The following is a 21,457-nucleotide window of genomic DNA, read 5'->3' on the forward strand; positions in this document are numbered from 1 at the left end:
CCCCCCCCAGACCCCCACGCACTGCGGGTGCGACCGCTCAGCGCGTGGTCTCGAGATCTTGTCTTTCTGCTACCCCTCCCCCCAACAATCCCGGAAAAAGGGGGGGGGTTGGTGACGTCATCATCCGGGCACTCGCCGGCGGGGCCACGGTTCACAATGGAACAAAAACAAGCGGCCCAAGTCAAACTCTGAGCGACGCAGCTGCGGTTTGCGCGATTAACCCTGTCCTGGCCACACACTCTGCTAGTCCTGAACTCCCAGCTCCTCCTCTGGCGTTTGCCAGATCCTTCCGGACTTCCCTTCCCCCACTTTTCCCTGTCCTCGTGTCACCTCTGCTCTCACATCGTTCTCAATATGAATGATTTGGAACACCGTTGCCGGTCGTAGCGCGATCCTGAACGGGCCGGCCGGAAGAAACGGTCCTGCGTGAACAGTCTTTACCGCATTGTTTTCCCCTCCCCCACTCCAGCTCCCCGGGTTCCAAACGTCTCTCGCCTGGCCCGGCTTCCCAGTAGCACGCCCAACTCTCCCTGGCTCTGGGTAGAGGAGGGAGCAGCAGGAGCAGCTGAGGGAGGAGGAAGGGAGGGGGGAGGGGGTGTAGGGAGGAGGAGAAGGGCCTTGAGGGGCGGGGCCTTGAGGGGCGGGGCTTGGCGGGGGCGGGATCCTCGCGGCTTTGGGCGGTGCTGGGGCTAGTGGGAGTCTGCGCCGCCGCGCTGCTGCCTCCACCGCCTCCAGTGCTGCTGCCGCCGCCGCTACCGCCGCCGCCGCCGCCACTGGCCGAGCGGTTTTTTTTCCTTTTTTTTCTTTTTTTCTTTTTTTTTTGGTTTGCCGGATCCGCCATATTGGCGAGGACGGGCATCCGCGGCTGCGGAAGCTAGTCTCCGCTGCCGCCGGAGCCGCAACCTCTCAGTACCCGGCCCGTCCGGGCCTCAGCCGTGCGGGGCCCCTCCCCGCGTTGCTCCCCTCACAGGCCTCGCGGGAGCCCGCCGCTGCCGCCTCTCTCCCGGGAGGCGGCCGCCCCAGCCCCCGGTGCTCCGGTCGGTGCCGGGAGCAAGGAGCGACCCGCAGCAAAGCGATCAGGCCCAGAGCCGGTAAAGAGGCGGCGACCAGGGGAAGGTGAAGCCGCCGCTGCAGGAGGAGGAGCAGGAGGAGGTGACGCAGGAGAAACGCACCGTCCGGAGCCCGTCTGAGCTCAGCGAGAACCCCGGCCCGAAGGGAGAAGGGGGAAGAGGGCCGCCGCCGCCGCCGGCTGAGGAGGAGGAGGAGGAGGCGGCCGCGGCCACTGCTGCTGAAGGGCGGGCGCGGCGAGCGGCGAATTCCGGCGCCCCCTGTGTAGCTCCCTGGTCTTCACGCCCGTAGCCTCTCGACCCACTTTGTCGCCAGTCACCCCCGGGCCTGGGATGCACCCAGGGTTGCCCTTGCCCTGGGACTGAGTCTTGCAGCTGCCTGCTGCTTCCGCGTGCCCTGGTTGTGAGGAGAAGACGCCTGTGTCGTGCGGTGAGTAGCTAGCCGCGCCGGGCCAACAGCTGGATGTAAGTGAGGGGAGGAGGCCGAGGGGGGTGTGAGAGCCCAATGTTTCTTCCTCGGCCGGCGGCTGGCCGGGCCGGGGCCTTTCCGGTTCCCCCTCCTCGGCCCCTGGTTGGGCGAGCGCGCACGGCGCGGGTGGGGGCGCGGGGCTGTGTTGTGTGTCGAGCCGGCGTCCCGGGAGCGTGTCTGTGTGTTTTGGACTGTAAGGGAAAATGGCTGACGGCTTCGTCCCTCCCCCTCCTCCCCCTTCCAGTCCTGTCTGGGGCCGAGTAGGAGGATGGAGTCTCAGGGCCCGGCGTGCAGCCCCCGCAGCGGCGCCTGGGGGCCGGGTCGGCGGCGGGGCCTACTCGCCCTCGGCCCTGGGGCTTACAGCCCGACGCTCGGCGAACTCACGGCCGCTCTCCTCCCCAGTCTCGTTCCACTTGACACCAAACGCCATTACTGAGGTGGAGTGATTTGGAGCAGCAGAGCTAGGCCTCGGCTACGCCTGGCTATCAGGCCCGACGACTTGTCCGCCTCCCCCCCACCCTCCCGCGATAACCGGCAGCTTCTCCTCAGCCCTGTGGCCTGGGAGCCTGGGCCCGGTTATCGGCCTCCTACACCTCCTTCGCCCCCCTTCATTTGCTGAAGGCCAAAGCCCCGAAAGATGTTTTGATGCAGAAATCGCCTCCAAGCTAACTTGGACCCACCACCTTTCTATTTTTAACTGTTTCTGAGAAAATATTAGCCTGTGCGAGCTTGTTGATAAGGACCCTTCAGATTCGTGTGGTACGAGGCTTCCGGTTCGGTAAATTGCTTATTTTTCATTCATTGTAAAATATTAGGTTAAGTTACGGAGCAGGTGTATACGTTGTTTTGTAATCTTTGTAGGGACTTCTGTGGCGACTGGAATTTACACGGGAATTTTTTTTAAGACTTCCAATAGAACTTGCTTAGACTAAGCGTATTTTTTGAAAGTTCTATAGGAATAACGTTAATTGGAGTTTCCACGGTGCAGTTTACAGGTGTGTGTAATTTCTTCAGATTGTCTTTGAATTTAACTGAGCGAGTTGTAGTTGTAAATATTCGTGCCTTATTTTGAGCCCAGGGAAGGAAATATCTGTAGCCTCTTTTCCCTGGAAACTCATGAGCCTCCTAAATCTACATAACGTTTGTATACCTTCAGTTTTGAGGAAGAATCTGGGCTGTATTTATTGATTAGGAAACTTTTCAGCTGGTACTTAACCCTGTCTTGGAGCTCATTATCTCTACTCTTAGTGATTATATAGTAAGGACTCCTTAACCACGACTAGCTTGAACTATGACTAGCTTGACTTTCTTAATCCGTACACTTGAATTTAAAAATAGAGACTGCAAACTCCTTTAGATCTCACTGGTCTGATTCAGTGGGCTGCCATTTTGGTTTCAGCAAATGCCTCTCAAGTTCTTGAAGATTAAGGTTTATTGTTCCAGTGTCTGCATAGAGTGAAAATCAGAAGTATTTGGAATTGGTGTTCCATGGGTGAACTCAAAATGTTATGTTTTGTTTCTTCTGTTTTAAAAAGGCATTTGGAGTAATTTTTCCTCCTAACCTGTTTTCCTTTTTTTTTTTTTTTTATGGACATTTGACTTGGAATTTTTAACCTGTTATCTTCATGTTCTCATGCCATTTCTTCCTTTTGTTTGCTGACCTTTGTAGTTTCTGAGAGGGAAAATTTCTGGAAGGTTTTAGTAACGGCAAGAACAGGGCATGTGAGAATCTAAATTCTTCAGAAAGTTACTTTGAAGGGCAGATTTTACCTTTAACCGAATTACTGTAATCTCTTGTTGGTGTTCCATAGTTCTCTTGTTTTATCGATGGAATGTTCAAGTAGGATTCACTTTGCATCTTTTTTTCTTCCAGGATCTTGAAATAAGTATTCTGACATCTCAAGAAGATGAGGGATTTCGTGGATGTCTCTTCAGAGATAATTTTTTTTTGACCTGGTATAAATAATGCACCTTACAGTTTTTGAAAATGGATGTCGTGACTGCTGGTTAAATTCTTAGTTGGACATAAGCAACTATTCTTTCAGCTTGCTTTTATTTGATAAGGTCAACTTTAGTGAAGTTTTTATGCTTCAGTTACAGAATTTTAATATTGAAACCAATTTTTGCTTAGGTTAAAGAAAGTTGTCTGAAATGTAGGGGGCGGTGTCAAAGGATCAATCCTCTTGTAAGTCTTTGGGGCAATTTAGTAAAGGATCTCATTCTGTGATTCTTGAGCTAGTTGGGTTTGTTTTTTGGTGTGTTTTTTTTTTGTTGTTGTTGTTGTTTTTAATTCTAAAATAATGTGATGGTTTCATAATAGCCTGAATATTTCCTCCCTTGCTGGTATGTTTTCTAAATCTTTAAGTTTTATTTTTAAAAATTGAAAAATATTTTAGTTTCCCTTTTTTTTGAGCTGTCACGTTTGTTCTTAAATTCTTTTCTTGGTATAGGCTCTAACATTAGTGTTGGAGAAGGGTTAATGCGTTGACCCTTAACCCTGACTGCGCATTGGAATCTCTTAGGGGAGTTTGCGTGGGGGGGGGGCGGGGGGAATACGGATGCCTGAGTTACTCTCTAAGACTGATTAGGTCTGATATGGGTCCTGAGCAAAGATTTCTTTTAAAACCACTATGGGTGATTCTCATGCAGTTAAGGCTGAATACTACTGTTAATACTACTGCTGTCTTACTGGACTTTCAAGCAGATTTATAAGAAGATGGATTTTTTTCCACATGTTTTCAATTACTGCATAAATAATTCTCCATTATACAGATGAGGGATTGAGGTCTGTCAACCAGTGATGTTTCAACTATGGTGCCACATTACTGAAATGACACTGATCATTATTTAAAAAAAAAACAAACATACAGAACTTTGTTTCATGAACCAGAGTAGCTTTAGACTAAGATTTTAATAAAAATATGACAATTATCTGCAATTTGGGAAACACTTTGGTTACCCAGCGAGGTGCTAAAAGCTTTGCTGCAAGTAGGTTCTTCCTCTTCCATATGTCTCCCAACATGTTCTGGGTGATAGTTTAGTTGGTGGGTGTGTTTATGACTAAAATAATGTTAGGCAACATAACGTTCCTAAAAGATGTAAAATCCAGGCATTTGTCTCCCAGTAATTTATTTAAATCATCTCATAAATGAACATTTAGTATTATGTGAACTATTATCTCAGTTTGAAAATTCTGAAGTTTATTTAGCTTAGTTTAGAATCCGTGTAATTTCAACAAAAAGTTCTGAAAACTGAGGGTTTCATTTTGCACTTTTGTAGTATTGCTCAATAATTTTATGGAATAAATGAAATAGCAATAAACACCTTTATTTGGTGTTTATTTCTTTTAATTCTCTTGGTCCACTGTGTTAAATTGTGTATTGAGGCTGCGGGGAAAGCCTGCTAATGTAGAATCTATGAGCTTTCTTAATGTGGCACAAGATCTGTCAAAGATCTTTTTTTTTTTTTTAAGATTTTATTTACTCGAGAGAGGCAGACACCTAGGCAGAGAGAGGGAGAAGCAGGCTTTTCACAGGGAGCCCAATGTGGGACTCTCTGTGGGACTCGATCCCGATCACGGCCCTGGAGCCAAAGACAGATGCTCAACTGCTGAGCCACCCAGGCGTCCTGAGCAAATGGATTTTTAATTCTGTTTCTAGCCACTGTCTAACAATGATTTTTCTAACTCAGCTGTGTATCAGAATCACCTGTAGAGCTTTTTCAAAATCCATTTTCTAAAAAAAAAAATTCCTAGATCTTCCACTCTGGAAGTTATGATTGAATTGAATAAGTGGTGGAAACTAGGCATTAGAATAGCTCAAAAAATACTTTGGATGTTCAGCTAGGGAGTTCTTTGCATTTCATTTCAGGGAAAGGGGAGATCAGAGACTTTGCGTTTTGAGTCCTACCATTAGGCAGTGATATTCTCACTTTTTAGTTTTGCCACACTGCCAAAAATTCCAGGCAAAGTAGCAAAAAGTTCAGATGCTTGATTAAAATTTGGGAGAGACCACGATTCCAGAGTTTAATGTATACACACACAAATGCACAGAATATAGTCATTATCTCTTACTGAGCAGCATCTTGGAGTTATGGTTCCAGTCTTAATACTAGCATTACTGATAATCTGTTTTAAGTCCTTAGTTTGCTTTTTATCCATTCAACAAAAATTTATTGGGAATCTGCTGTGTACCAGACATTTTTCTGGAGATTGCTATTGTCTAGAAGCTTATGTTGTATCAAGTGAGGGGCATTGGACTAACTCATTTCTAAAGTCTCTCTTAGGTCTTTGTTATTTTATTTTTCTTAAAGATTTTATTTATTCATTCATGAGAGACACAGAGAGAGGCAGAGACACAGGCAGAGGGAGAAGCAGGCTCCACGAGGGAGCCTGATGTGGGATTTGATCCTGGAACTCCAGGATCACGCCCCAGGCCAAAGGCAGGCATTAAACCACTGAGCCACCCAGGGATTCCCTAACTTTGTTATTTATTGTGCTTCATAGATGGAGACTGGATTTTGTTCTAAGAAATCTACTTAGTTATGGTATAATTCAATGGAATTTTCCTTTTTCAGTTTCTTTTAGTTAATAGAATTTCATTCTGATCTCCAGTCTTCTCTAGCAAGCACAAATGTCAAGTGCAGTAGAAATGGATTAGAATTCTTGTATATTTGGTTTAGGAATAGCTATACTTGCAATGTTTTTAATTTTTTGTCAGGAATTACACACTCTGGTGTCTCACCTTTCCTCTTGCCATTCCTTTTTTGTATTGATGGTCTGTCAGTTACCTTTACACTGTTGGTATGTTTTTCTTTTTGTTTTATTTATTTTGTTCAGATGCTTTGATTTTTGTCCTCCAAATTTTAGGTTAGTGGCATTCATCTGATCAAACTCAAGATCCTAAGTCAATGATACATCTCTAGTAGCTAGAAAGTGCCTGGCACGTAGATATTCAGTAATTATTTGTTGGATGAATAGTCAGTTCATCACATTACATTCTGGTATGATTTTTCTCCATTTTTTTCTTTTTTCATAATTTTCTTTATTATTTGGAGTCACTTGCCCTGAAAATTGTTTTATGATGAGCAGTCCTGGAAGGAGTCTTAGACCTACTCAAACTCCTTTTCAGATGAAGAACATGCCTCAAAAAGTTGCTGAAGTAACTTAAGATAGTGTGCATAGAGTACATTCTACATGAAGCTCTTTCCGTATCTAATAAGGCACAGTAACTACTTTTTGAAATCCAATACCTTTGTAGTCATTGTCCTAAACTCACACTTAAATTTCTCTAAGGTGGTAGATAATAGGTAATAAGGTCAGCAATTCTGCCCTTTACCTTTGTTTATTCCAAAGCATGTAGAATATTATTTACAGTAACTGGCGAAATCTGGAGGAATACTTGACTTCCAGTACTTAGAACTGCATACAAAATTGATGTATCATCATATTTTGGCTCTTTTCAGTTTATCCTTCTGTAACTGATCAATCATAGAAGTTTTGAACACTTTAGACCCATATTGATTGGCCAGCCATTATCAGAGGAATTGTTTTCCTTGGCATGATTTTGACCTGGTTGTCTTGGATCCCAAGCTTGGATACAGAGCCTATGAAGTGGGAAAATAAGAAAATTTAGGCTGAAAAAAAGGAGTAGGAAAAGACTCCCTTTCCTATTCTATTTATGCTAGTTTCCTTTCTAGTGACTTTGGTGTTTATTAAAAGTTTAGGTTGTTGGTTCTTTCTTTCTTTTGTGGTCTTTGAGCTGGGTTTTTTTTTTTTTTTTTTTTTTAAGATTTTATTTGTTCATGAGAGACACAAAGATATAGGCAAAGGGAGAAGCAGGCTCCCTGTGGGGAGCCCAATGGTGGGACTCAATCCCAGGATTCCAGGACTCCCGGATCATGACCTGAGCCAAAGGCAGATCACTGAGCCACCCAGGTGCCCCTCAGCTGGTTACTTTGAAGGAACTTCTGAACATTTATTCAATTAATTGAGACACCAGAAAACATGGAAATTATTACATGGTATTAGACTCATGTTGTATCTTAACAGAGTATTTTGTCTCAGATCAAGGTAGTGTAGGAAGATTTGATTGTTCGACTTGATAACGCTTCCCAAATTCAAATCTGGAATCAGCAAGTTTTTCTCTAAAAAGCCAGATTGGAATTGTTTTAGGTTTTGCATGTGAAGAGGAGACGTTGAGGATATTAGGTCAATTTTCTGTTAGTGGAATTAAAAATGATAGTTGGTGCAATTATTTGTAATTCAGGTCTAATAAGAATAGAATGGGGAGGCTCATAAATACAGTATTTTGCCTAATGGGGAATTTAAAGTTAGTGTTCCCTGTCATCAAATAAGTTGTAAATGTTCCTGTGTGAAATACATTCTCAGCTTGTGGGCTATACAAAAACAGGAGATTGGGTTTGGTCTTTCATCATAGTTGGCCCTGGTTTATTATTTTTTTTTTAATTTTTATTTTTTTTAAAGATTTTGTTTATTTTATGAGTGACAGAGAGAGGGGCAGAGACAGAGGTAGAGGGAGAAGCAGGCTCCATGCAAGGAGCCCGACATGGGACTTGATCCTGGGTCTCCAGGATCACGCCCTGGGCTGAAGATGGCGCTAAACTGCTGAGCCACCTGGGCTGCCCTTGGCCCTGGTTTAGGGCAAGGTTCTAAAACCTGTTGGTTTGTTAAAATAGATTTCTGGGCCCTGCCCCCTGAATTTGATTCAGTAAGTGTGGAATGGGGCGCAAGAATATATGTTTCTTTTTTTAAGATTTATTTATTCATGAGAGACAAAGAGAGAGGCAGAGACATAGCAGAGGGAGAAGCACGCTCCCCACAGGGAGCCCGATGCAGGATCCCAGGACTCTGGGATCACACCCTTAGCCAAAGGCAGATAGATGCTCAACCATTGAGCCACCCAGGCATCCAAAGAGTATATATATATATTTCTAACAAGTTCCCAAGTATGTAACCACCCTTGGAGAATTACTGGTTTAGACATGAATTCCAGCATATCTTATCTTTCTTCCGTCTTATTATTTTATCTCATTTTACTTGAATCCTTTTTATTTTGTACCTTAAATTCTGCACTTACATGTTAAATGCCTATTATGTGCTAAGTATTGTACCAGATAACAGGGATACAAGGTGAGCAAAACAGAATTGTTCCTGTCATATATACTGGTTAGAGTGAGCTTAAAAGTCAGTTTCCAGGGCTCCTAGATTGCTTAGTTGGTTAATTGTCTGACTTTGGCTCAGGTCATGATCCCGGGGTCCTGGGATTGAGCACCCCCCCCCCCCCCAGGTGGGCTCTCTCAGTGAGACGTCTATTTGTCCCTTTGCCCTTCCCTTGCTTGTTCTCTTTCTCTCTCAAATAAATAAATATCTTTATATTTAAAAAGATTAAATATAACAAACCCTTTAGAGCTAGAGTCTGTGAAACAAAGCACCATTTTGAAAGTGGGGCAATGGTGTTTAATGCTTGTTAAAGGCAAGCTAAGTTGGAAACGTTACAAAATACTTCATTAATTTGATGTCTTAGGAGATATTGTTCTGTATAAATGAATTTTTCAGATCACCAAAGCTTTTTTTATTTTTTAAAGATTTTATTTATTTATTCGTGAGAGACCCAGGGAGGCAGAAACAGAGAGAAGCTCGCTCCTCACTAGAAACCCGATGTAGGGCTCAATCCCCAGACGGGATCATGCCCTGAGCTGAAGGCCGACTCAACCACTGAGCTACCCAGGCGTGCCCCAATGCTTACTTTTAAATACTTAAAACCAACTAGTTATTTGATGGAAGGCTTTCTAAAGATATTATATATATTTTTTCATCTGATTATGAACTTAAACATACTCTGTTAAAAAGTCTGAAGAGCGTGAGGGAATAAAAGCAAAAAGCAGGGCGGCCCCGGGCGTGATCTTGGGGACCCGGGATTGAGTCCCACTTAGGGCTCCCTGCGTGGAGCCTGCTTCTCCCTCTGCCTGTGTCTCTGCCTCTCTCTGTGTGTCTCTCATGAATGAATAAATAAAATCTTTAAAAAAAAAAGCAAAAAACAAAACACAAACCTCACGTTTGATAATTCCATCATGTCGAAACAACCATGTTAATTACGTGTGTGTTAAAAGTTCTCATCAGTTAAACAATTTACTAAGTCATGTACCCTCGTGTCTGCTGTCCTCTGCCTCCACTTACTCCTGCCTCAGGAATTGAGTGTGTGCCATTTGTTCATCCTTCCTAGGAGACAATTTTCATGTCCCTCCTCCCTCCCCCGCTCCTTTTTTAGATACTGCTTTTGTAAACACTGCTGCAAACTTTTATTATGAAGTTGATTTTCGTACAACTTCATAACTTAATTTCCCAACATTTTTTTCTTAACCCCCTCCCCCAATCCCTCATTTACTTGACTCTCCCAATTCTCCATATACTTCCTTATTCTTTCAGACTTGTATTTTATTCAGTATCTTTTTTTTTTTTCTTTTAATTTGTTTATTCATGAACGACATAGAGAGAGAGAGGGAGGCAGAGACACAGGCAGAGGGAGAAGCAGGCTCCATGTAGGGAGCCTGACTTGGGACTCCATCCCGCGTCTCCAGGATGACGCCCTGGGCTGAAGGTGGCGCTAAACCACTGAGCCACCAGCGCTGCCCTGTTCAGTATCTTTTTTAGGAGTTTCCTATTCTTTGTATCAGCTGGAGGTCCCAAACTTAATATCCTTGACAGGGAACTGATTAGGGATATGTCTAACATTACTGGGTTAGACAGTTCATTGGGTTCATTGGTTATGTTGCCTGACTTTTTGTTCACTGGTGGATGAAGTAATTGCACTGACACAGGAAATTAAGTATGGCAAATGTGTAGTAAAGCTTACAATGTGAAAGATGAGGTGTAATTAGGGATTTTATAATAATTGGAAAAATGTCTAGGAACATGTGAATCTGTTGTTTGGATTTGGAATATTTGATTTGTCACATTTTCAGGAATGCCTTCTGTGTGAAAGGGAAGGGTACTTGCCCAGGCTCTTGTGAAAATGATTGCAGAAAATCTAATTTTTCTTAAATTTAATCAGTATGTATATAGATGTTGACTATGTCATTTGTAGATATAATTCAGTTATCCAAAGTTCTTACGAGTTTTTGACTGGGAGTGTGTTGAACTGGAATGAAAGGGATTGTGAGCTCAGGCTAAGGGTTGGAGGAAGAACCCGGCGTACTCTCTGCAGGTGTATTGCCTGTCTGGCTTGATGTCATTATCTGAGCCATATAAATGTCAGCAGTCTCAAATTGATACTACTCAAGCGTTAGTAGGAAAAATCATGGCGAGATTCTTTGGCTTCTATTCATCTACACAGCCACAAGAATCATGTTTAAGTAACTCCTTATGTCTTCTGCTCCCCCCAAATACTGTTCAAAATTGGAGTGCCTGGCTAGCTCAGTTGGTGGAATGTATGACTCTTGATCTCAGAGTTGTTTATTTGAGCCCCCTGTTGCATGTAGAACTTAGTTAAAAATTAAAAACTGGGGGGATCCCTGGGTGGTGCAGCGGTTTGGGGCCTGCCTTTGGCCCAGGGCGCGGTCCTGGAGACCCGGGATCGAATCCCACGTCGGGCTCCCGGTACATGGAGCCTGCTTCTCCCTCTGCCTGTGTCTCTGCCTCTCTCTCTCTCTTACTGTGTGCCTATCATAAATAAATAAAAGTTTAAAAAAAAATTAAAAACTATTGTTCAAAATGTACCATGGCAATCCTTTTTTTTTTTTTTTTTAAGATTTTATTTATTCATGAGAGAGAGAGGCGCAGAGACACAGGCAGAGGGAGAAGCAGGCTCCATGCAGGGAGCCCAATGCGGGACTCGATCCCGGGTCCCCAGGACCAGGCACTGGGCCGAAGGCAGGTGCTAAACCGCTGAGCCACCTGGGCTGCCCCTACCATGGCAATTCTATGCAAAGGAGGTCATTCTGGCATAATTCCAGTCTGACTTTTTTTTTTTCTTTTTAAGGATTTTTTTTATTCGTGAGAGATACAGATAGAGGCAGAGAACACAAGCAGAGGGAGGAGAAGCAGGCTCCATGCAAGGAGCCTGATGTGGGATTCAATCCCGTGACTCTGGGATCATACCCTGAGCCAAAGGCAGTCACTCAACCACTAAGCCACCTAGGCGTCCCTCCAGTGTACTTTTCCAAGGTGATTTCTTGTTCTCCCATCTAATCAAACAACCCATACTTGATGTGGATGCTCCAGTCTTTTCCTATTCCCATGACTATGCTTCTTGGAGCTCCATCTCCCCTTTATGGCTAACCTCCAAAAGTCTAGCTCACAGGCCATATTCATGAAGTTGGAAATTGGTCTTAACCTTCTCTGAATTCTGGTAGCATTTTTCCTGTGCTCTTCTTTTGGTCTTATTCTACTTTTTGTTTGTGTTTCTTTAAGTAAAGCCCCCCTTGGAAGGTGGCTCTGGAAATTCTGAGCCTTAGTTGATAGTGTTTGAGTTTGAGTTAGTGTTTAAGTTTGTCTTTTGTAGGTAGTCAGAACCTCCCTCAGCCTGATTGAGATCGTAGTACAGTAGGTAGTAAAGAGCTCTAATCTCAGTCAAAAGGGTTAGATTACAGTTGTAATTCCTCTACCAATTAGTGAGCAAGTTACTTAACCTCCATGAAATAAACCTTAACACTATTGACACTTTGAGTAAGATGAATCTTTGTTGTGTAGTGTGCTGTCATATTTCCTTCTGGTTTCTATCCACAAGATGCCAGTAGTACCTGCTCCCCCACTTCCCACCCCGTTGTGATAACCAGAATTGTTCCCAGACATTGCCAACTGTGTTCCGGATACAAAATTTCGGAACCGTTACTTGAAATGGAAGAATGAAAGAGAAAGTGTAGTGTTTTAGAGAAAAGTTAGTAGAAAAAAAAAAAAAAAAGAAAAGTTAGTAGAATGTAGAAGGAGCATTGGAGATAATTGGAAGGGATTATGGGAGGTGAGGCTAGATTGCAAGGGACAGACAACCTTGTATACCACATTAAGGACACTTATATTTTGTTTTTAGGGTAACGAGACGGATCCTTAAGTGAGCGATGGTTAGGTTTGTGTTTTTGAAAGATAATTCTGATGGCTTTGTGGTAGACCTGTCAGAGGGGAGAGTTGGGGAGCCAGGAGAATGTGAGGCAGTATTTTCAACACTTTGGCTGAGAAATAATAAGAGAATAGTTTAGGGAATGGAGTAAAGGAAGTGAGACACATGGGACTCCTCTTGAATGAGGGAGTTGTTGCTAATTTGACTTTGCTTCTGTCACTGAAGGGAGTGTTGAACTGGAAAGCAAAGCACCTTTATTGTCTTTTCTTTCTTCAACTCTTACTCCATTCCCAATTTCACCTCTCCACTTGAGAGCTTCTGACTGTTGAGATGTGTTGAAAGGTCATAGAGCGGAATCTGGGTTATAGAATGACTGTATTTTCCCAGTGTGGCTCCATTACTTAAACAGTGGATTATGAAAGCACATGCTTTCTTACCACCTCCCTCCCCTAAAATGTAGGTGGCTGGAATCTGGTATCCAGAGAGTGTTAACTGTTGCCTTGCCATGGTTTGTATAGGTGTTATTTTACAGCTTTTAAATTAGATTTTTACACATGAGTAGAATAATCATATTGTTTGAATAATTGCATTAATTCCATTAGCTCCTAGTTTGGAGGTTTTTTTGTTTCAAAACAGCATTTGTATTTGAATTGAAACTGTTGTAGTCAGTGGAAGGGTACTGGACTCCAGTCAGAAGGGCTCTATTAGTTCTAGTTACTCTGCACGCTGTGTTAATCACTTAACTCTTGGGTCCTCATTACTCTTATCTGTAAAACCATGGTGTTGAACAAGAGAGGACTTAAGCTACCTCTTTTTTTTCTTTTCTTTTCTTTCTTTTCTTTTCTTTTCTTTTCTTTTCTTTTCTTTCTTTCTTTCTTTCTTTCTTTCTTTCTTTCTTTCTTTCTTTCTTTCTTTTCTTTCTTTTCTTTCTTTTCTTTCTTTTCTTTCTTTTCTTTCTTTTCTTTCTTTTCTTTCTTTTCTTTCTTTTCTTTCGATTGTATTTATTCATGAGAGAGAGAGGCAGAGACCCAGGCAGAGGGAGAAGCAGGCTCCATACAGGGAGCTGGGTGTGGGACTCCATCCGGGGACTCCAGGCTCATGCCCTGGCTGAAGGCAGGCACTGAACCACCCAGGGATCCCCTGTGTATCTATTTAAAAGTAAAACTCATTGCATATTTTTTTCTTAAGATTTTATTTGAGAGACAGTGTGAGCAGGGCAAGGATGAGGGCGTCGATGGTGCAGAGGAAGAGCAGCAGACTCCCTGCTGAATAGGGAGCCTAATGCAGGGTTCCATCCCAGGACCCTGAGATCATGACCTGAGCTGTAGGCCAACACTTGACTGAGACACCCAGACGCCCAAAACTCATTGCATGTTAATGTGAATAGTACTTTTATGAAAAATAGCTTTTCCCAGAAAACAAATTTTTTAAAAGATTTTTTAAACAATTTATTCATGAGAGACACAGAAAGAAAGAGAGAGAAGCAGGCTCCATGCAGAGAGCCTGACATGGGACTCGATCCCAGGACCCCAGGGTCACGCCCTGAGCTGAAGGCAGATGCTCAACCGCTGAGCCACCCAGGTGTCCCCCAAGAAAACAAAAATTAATGAGCAGTGTTACGTTGTTCTTTATTTTTGCAGGTATCTCATATTTGGCTTAATTAATAGAAGAAAGCTGGATTCCATCTGCTTCTGCCTTTAATCTCTTGTAAATAGGCTATATCATCAGACTTTGGAAGAACTCCACTGTGTACTGGAGAGAGAATGACAGTGACAATAGCAACTACTATTTTCTTATTATGAAAACAATTTTGACTTCTTGAATCTCCCGTAAGGACAGTGGGACCACACTTGGGGAACCAGTGCGTCAGACTTTCAAAGGAAGTTTGACATGATCTTTTGAGTGGCTTGCCTACTGTAAGATTTTTTTTTTTTTTAAAGATTTTATTCCTTTATTCATGAAAGACAGAAAGAGAGAGAGAGAGAGAGAGAGGCAGAGACACAGGCAGAGAGAGAAGCAGGCTCCATGCAGGGAGCCCAACGTGGGACTCAATCCCAGGTCTCCAGGATCAGGCCCTGGGCTGAAGGCAGCGTGCTAAACCGCTGAGCCACCCAGGCTGCCCTATTTTTAAGTAGGCTCCATGCCCAGCGTGGAGCCCAATGTGGGGCTTAAACTCATGATGTTGTGATCAAGACCTGAGCTGAGATCAAGAGTTGGATGCTAAACTGAGCCACCCAGGCACCTTTCCTTCTATCTTTCAGTGAATTAATTATGCCTGTTTTTGAGCTTCATATAAATGGAATAATATAATATGCAGTTTTGTGCCTGGCTTCTTTTGCCATATGTGATTAACTTCTTTTTCATTACTGTGTAGTCATTGTATAAAATATGCTGTAATTGCTTTATCCATTCTGTTGGGGACATTTGGATTGTTTATGGGGTTTTTTTTTTCTAATTATAAAGAATATTGCCATGATCATTTTAGAACATGTCTTTTGGTATATACCCAGAAGTGGAATTGCTGAGTTAGAGGATATGTATCTGTTTAGTTTTAGTAGATACTACCAAAAAGATTTCCCAAGTTGTTGGTGTCCTAATTTTAGAATTCCACCACTGTAGTTAGATTGCTCTTCCTTAACAACACTTAGTACTGTCAGTCCTTTTAATTTTAGCCAGTTTAGTAGGTACTTAGAAATACCTAATTGTGGCCTAAATCTTCATTTGCCTGTATCTATCTAGTGGTGGTTAGAACCTTTTCATAATTTTGCTGGGTTTTTGGCTACTTTGCTCTCATATATAAATTCTGAAGTTTGGCTAGTAGGCAGCTTGAATTCTTTTGTGGCTCAAAATCACTACTTGAGTGAATTTTTGAAAATACAAGCTTTTTTTTTTTTAAATGAACTTAATTGATCAGTGATAATGGGGTTAAACAGTACTGATAATTTAAAGAAAATTCTGCGTATTTGGCTTTAGAGTATGTAAAGATCTTTGCTTTTGAGAGAGCCAATACTTTAGATTAAAATATGACCCTTAAAAATACCAAGAAGAGGGATGCCTGAGTGGCTCAGCAGTTGAGCATCTGGCTTTGGCTCAGGGTGTGATCCTGGGGTCCAGGGATTGAATCTCACATTGGGCTACCCACAAGGAGCCTGCTTCTCCCTCTGCCTGTACCTCTGCCTCTCTTTGTGTCTCTGATGAGTGAATAAATAAAATCTTAAAAAAAAAACAAAACAAAAAACAAGAAGATAAGAAGTAACAAGTGTTGGTGAGGGTGTGGAGAAAAGGGATCCATTGTGTGCTGTTAAGGAATGTAAATTGGTGCAACCACTATGGAAAACAGTATGGAGTTTCCTCACATTAAAAATAGAACTACCTCGTGACCCAGTAATGACACTACTGGGTATTAACCTGAAGAAAATGAAAACACTAACTCAAATAAATTTATTCACCTCCATGTTTGTTGCAGCACTATTTATAATAGCCAAAATAGAGAAGAACCCTAAGTGTCTATCAGTGGAGAAGTGGCTAAAGAAATTGTGGTGTGTATCTGTTCCATTGTGTATGTATCTACAGTGGGATGTTATTCAGCCATAAGAATGAATCTTGCCATTTGTGACAGTGTGGAAGGACCTTGAGGCCGTTATACTAACAAACCAGTCAAAGACAAATACCATATGATCTCTTAACATATGGAATCAAAAAACAAAAGTCAGGCTCGGAGAGACAGAGAACAGGTTGGTGGCTGCCATAGGTGGAGAGCCGGGAGGAGAAATGGATGAAATGGAGGAGTCAAAAGGTTTAAAAAAAAAAAAAAAAAGAGTGCCTTGACTGGCTAAGTCAGTACATCTTGCAACTCCTGATTGTGGGGTTGTGGGTTCAAGCCTCACATTGAGCATGGAGCCTACTCCAAAAACAAAAACAAAAAAGACCCAAATGTGTTCAATGTCCAAAGAGGAAAAATACAGGAAGCTTACTCAATTCGGCAACTGTTCCACTGTCTAGGACTTTCCTGTGCATCCCAATAAATGTCAAAGCTTAGCTATGATTCTTTATTGTGTGATATTCACATTTGTGAAATGCATTTTAAAGCATTTACTTGCTGTCCTCCTTTGGTAAATTCTGTGATAGCAAAACAGTAGTTTTTTGTGATTCTATCTTAAGGATCTTAAGGATATACTCTTAAGGGAATAGATATTCAATAGTGTCACCAAGACAAAATGTCTTTCATAGATTTTTTTTCCACCCCACCTTTATTTAACCAGATTTCACCTATATAGATATATCTTAAGGAATGGGCAAGGATATAGATAAATCCTTGAATACTCTTTAAGAATATCTGATTTAGGGCAGCCCAGTTGGCTCAGCGGTTTAGCGCCGCCTTCAGCCCAAGGCATGATCCTGGAGACCCAGGATCGAGTCCCACATCAGGCTCCCTGCATGGAGCCTGCTTCTCCCTCTGCCTGTGTCTCTGCCTCTCTCTCTTTCTCTATCATAAGTAAATAAATAAAATCTTTAAAAAAACATCTGATTTATTTTAATATGATTGCATATGTTTTATTCATCAGTGAGCTTTTTGTATAGGCCAAATTTGTTTTGTTATGATCTAACACTTAATGCCAGAGTTAGGAGAAATGAGGTTAGGCAAACCACTCAGTGGTACTTGAGGTGATTGGTGCTTGTCTTTTGAGACACTTATTATGAACTACTGTTAAAATTGACTGTCTTATGCCTATTCCACACTGCTTCTTGTGCCTTTTCTCCTTCATCCTTATATACACTTATTGATTTTTTACTCATGGTTACTCTTAAGATGCAACTCCTATGTTCTTCTGAGATGCTTTTGTAGATACTCTGTGTCCTTAGATAATTTTATTTCCCCTTCTTCCAAACTTTTTTTAAGTTTGTATTTATTTTAGAGGAAGAGTGAGTGCTTGAGTGGAGGGAAGGACAGAGGGAGAGGATCTTCAAGCAGATGCTGTGCTATGCACGGAGCCCATTATGGGGCTTGATCTTATACCCCTGGGATCATGACCCAAGCCAAAACCCAAGAATCGGATGTTTAACGGACTGACCCACTCACGTGCCCCTTAGGCTTTTATTTAAATTTCAGTTGTTTAACATAATATAGTACTATTTCAGGTGTATAGTGTAGTGATTCAGCATTTCATACACCTATTGCTCATCACAAGTGCACTCCTTAATCCCCATCTATTTAACTGATCTCTTTATCCAAACTTTTTATTAAGGAAAAATCAAACATACAAAGATGCAGGTAAACTCCCACCAAGTAGCTTCATTTTATGGCTGTTCTTATATTTTATAAAACTGTATTTAGAAGCAAATCAAAGCCTATGATCTTAAATATTTCAGTATAATCCAGTCTAGTTATTTTTCCTTGGCACTCATCATTCTTCTCTATTGTAAATTATGTTTTTTTTTTTTTTTAATTTTTATTTATTTATGATAGTCACAGAGAGAGAGAGAGAGGCAGAGACACAGGCAGAGGAAGAAGCAGGCTCCATGCACCGGAAGCCCGATGTGGGATTCGATCCCGGGTCTCCAGGATCGCGCCCTGGGCCAAAGGCAGGCGCCAAACCGCTGCGCCACCCAGGGATCCCAAATTATAGGTTTTTATTTTTATTTATTTTTATTTTTTTTATTTTTTATTTTTTAAAGATTTTATTTATTTATTCATGAGAGATACAGATAGAGAGGCAGAGACACAGGCAGAGGGAGAGGCAAGGAGCCCGACGTGGGACTCGATCCCAGGACCGCGGGATCACGACCTGAGCCAAAGGCAGGCGCTCAACCACTAAGCCACCCAGGCGTCCCAAATTACAGGTTTTTAAATTTAGTTCTTAGATATTCTCATGTTCCAATTTGTAAACCTTTCACAATAACAGCATCTATAAGTGAGAAAAATAAATCGTTTCAATACTTACATTCTTTATATTCTTCAAACAATCCTAAGTATATATTACTATCCCAGTATTATATATTAGGAAACCAAGACACAGAGATTAAGGAATTTTCCAGGTTGGGTAAATTTAGGTAAGTGAGAGAACAGGAATCAAACTGAAGTAGTTTATCTTTAATCTGTACTCTTAACCACTACAGTATATAATGTCTGAGTGAATGAGCTCTGTTAGCACTTGTTCCTTCTTATTAATTTGGCCACCTTTGGCCTTGCATTTGCCAACAGCACCTATGTACTATTTGCTCTTTCATAAATTATAGCCAGAAGGGACCTTAGCATGTAGCTCTCCCATTTTAAATATGAGGAGGTTTCTTTGCCTTTAGCCCTTCTGCTTTTCATTTCATTTGTAATAAGTAAAAAAAAAAAAAATCATTGACCTCTGGCCTCTGTATAGTGTCTGCATATAATAAGGGGAGATGGGTGCTAAAATTGAAATGTTTTATATACTGTACACTACATTTAAAATTTTTATTGTTGAGTTTGCATTTTTACTTAACATTATAGTCTTAATTTTCAGTAACTTGGTATTATAGCTTCCACTTTTGATATTTCTCTTTTGATCTGAGTGTTAGCTTTCATGGTATACTGCAGTTATTTTGAACTTTTAGAGTTGTACACAATAGACTTTAAAGGATACTTTTTCTCTTAGATATCTTTTAATGGAATCTACATGTATAAAACTAGATCGGAAAAACAATGCTAGTGTCCATCAACTAATGAATGCATAAATAAAGTGTACTATACAATGGAATAGTTTTCAACAGTAAAAGGAAGTGATTGATACATGCTACAACTTAGTTGAACTTGAAAAACAATTATGCTAAGTGAAAGAAGCTAGTCACAGAAAACTCCATATTATATGATACCATTCATATGAAATGTCAACAGTTTTGTAAAGACAAAAAGTAGATTAGCTTAGGGTTGGGGGTATGGGGTTTCTTTTTGGGGTCATGAAAATGTCCTAAAATTGTGTTGATAGCTGTACAGCTCTGAATAAACTAAAAACTGTAGAATTGTATACTGTAGATGGGTGATTTATGTGGTATGTGAGTTAGATCTCATGGCTGTTGTTTAAAAAACTCTTATATGTAACTTAAAAATATAGTGAAAATCATCTCATTGACTGAAAGGAATTTCAAATTCCTTGATTTCCTTTTCAAATTCTTACGTTTGTGTGGAATATTCAGACCAAAAAAATAACCCACTGGATACACATTGAGAATGGTAATTAATACTATTATTGGTCTTTCTTAAAATATTGACCAAATGAAATGAGGTCCTTGTTTCCAATGTGATGGATTAGCATTTCATGATTGAATTAGTAACTTCCAAGTATTAACTAATTTTGATAAAGATTATTAAAAGCTATTAAGAGATAACTTTGAGTTGTTAATCTTGTTATTTAACAAAGAGACAGATAAGTGGGTATACTTTCTGTGACATTTGGTATGTGACTGATATTTTAAGTCAGCATTGCTCACCTGATAATAGGTTGATTTGTTTAGCGACTGGAATTTAATGGACCTCTTTTACTAGGCAGAACCATAACCAGTAGGTGAGTACCAGTGACAAGGGAAATAGACATTTGACATAATAGAAGAGACTTTCCTGCTGACAGCAGTGGGCTTGACAGTGTTGTAACAGGAAATCTTCAAGGGCAGATAAGATGTTGAATTTTCCACATTTTGGAGCAGTTAATTTTTAAATCTTAATGGACTTCCAACCACACCTCCCCCACTCTCTGCAAAGTTCTATAGCCTTCAAAGTATCTCTTTGGTACCCTTTTTGTGCTAAAGTTAAAACAAATGTTTTCTTGTTAAAGAAAGCAGACTTGTTTTAAAATTAGTGAGAGTATTTTGGACTGCCTCCTAATCAAGAACTGCCACACAATTTCAGTACTTATGTTAGCTTTGTATTTTTCATGCATTGGTGCTTTTTAATTTGTGGGACAGTGAGAACAACAGAAGCTGATTTATCACATAATGATCTCCGTGCAAAGGACAAATTATGTCATAAGACACCATGTATACACAGTGATGTAGTAATTCAAGTAGGAGGGCTAAGTCTCCCACATGACTTATGATGGTGGTAGGATAGCTGTGCAAAACTCACAAGAACCCATGCCTTAGCAGTCAGTAATATGCTGCCATCTGTCACGTTACATTATTATTATTAATAGTTTTGTTTGTTTTGTAGGAGGGCAAGAAGCATAAGGAGTTTAATTCTTATTTTCATATTTACATATGTTTAAGCAATGTTAAAATAGTAATTTTAAAAATTCTGTTAAGGTAGAACCAAAATTGGCAAACTTGAACCAGCTTTGTATTGTTGATAGAAATCTGGTGCTTGGAAGTCAGGTGACTAGAACCTGGAATTCCAGTCCATACTTACTAGGTTATTTATTAAGTGAAAAGTGTGTTTATATTTCTACCTAAAAGTGTGATTTTTTTTTTTTTTTTTAAGATTTTATTTGGGGATCCCTGGGTGGCTCAGCGGTTTAGCGCCTGCCTTTGGCCCAGGGCACGCGATCCTGGAGTCCCGGGATCGAGTCCCAGGTCGGCTCCTGGCATGAAGCCTGCTTCTCCCTCCTCCTGTGTGTCTGCCTGCCTCTTTCTCTCTCTCTCTCTCTCTCTCTCTCTCTCTGCGTGTCTATCATAAATAAATAAGTAAGTAAATAAGTAAATAAATAAATCTTAAACAAAAAAGATTTTATTTATTTATTCATGGTAGGGGGGCAGAGGGAGAAGCAGGCTCCATGCAGGGAGCCTGATGTGGGACTTGATCCCAGGACTCCAGGATTACGCCCTGGGCTGAAGGCAGGTGCTAAACTGCTGAGCCACCCGGGAATCCCCTAAAAGTGTGATTCTTTTAT

General features: G+C 41.3%; 1 protein-coding gene across 3 annotated transcripts in view; it reads left to right on the plus strand.

The window, feature by feature from the left end:
- Positions 1–21,457, plus strand: part of USP9X (ubiquitin specific peptidase 9 X-linked) — a 179,127-nt gene that overhangs the window by 23,913 nt on the left and 133,757 nt on the right. For 2 of the 3 annotated variants that reach the window (XM_038587198.1, XM_038587200.1), the window contains exon 1: positions 742–1,497. The exons of the other annotated variant lie outside the window; for it this stretch is intronic. The gene's annotated coding sequence lies outside the window, so the exon portion shown is untranslated. Of the gene's footprint in view, positions 1–741; positions 1,498–21,457 lie in introns of those variants that run through there. 3 annotated transcript variants of the gene reach the window in all.

This window comes from Canis lupus, chromosome X, assembly GCF_011100685.1.
Source record: "Canis lupus familiaris isolate Mischka breed German Shepherd chromosome X, alternate assembly UU_Cfam_GSD_1.0, whole genome shotgun sequence".
Taxonomy (NCBI): domain Eukaryota; kingdom Metazoa; phylum Chordata; class Mammalia; order Carnivora; family Canidae; genus Canis; species Canis lupus.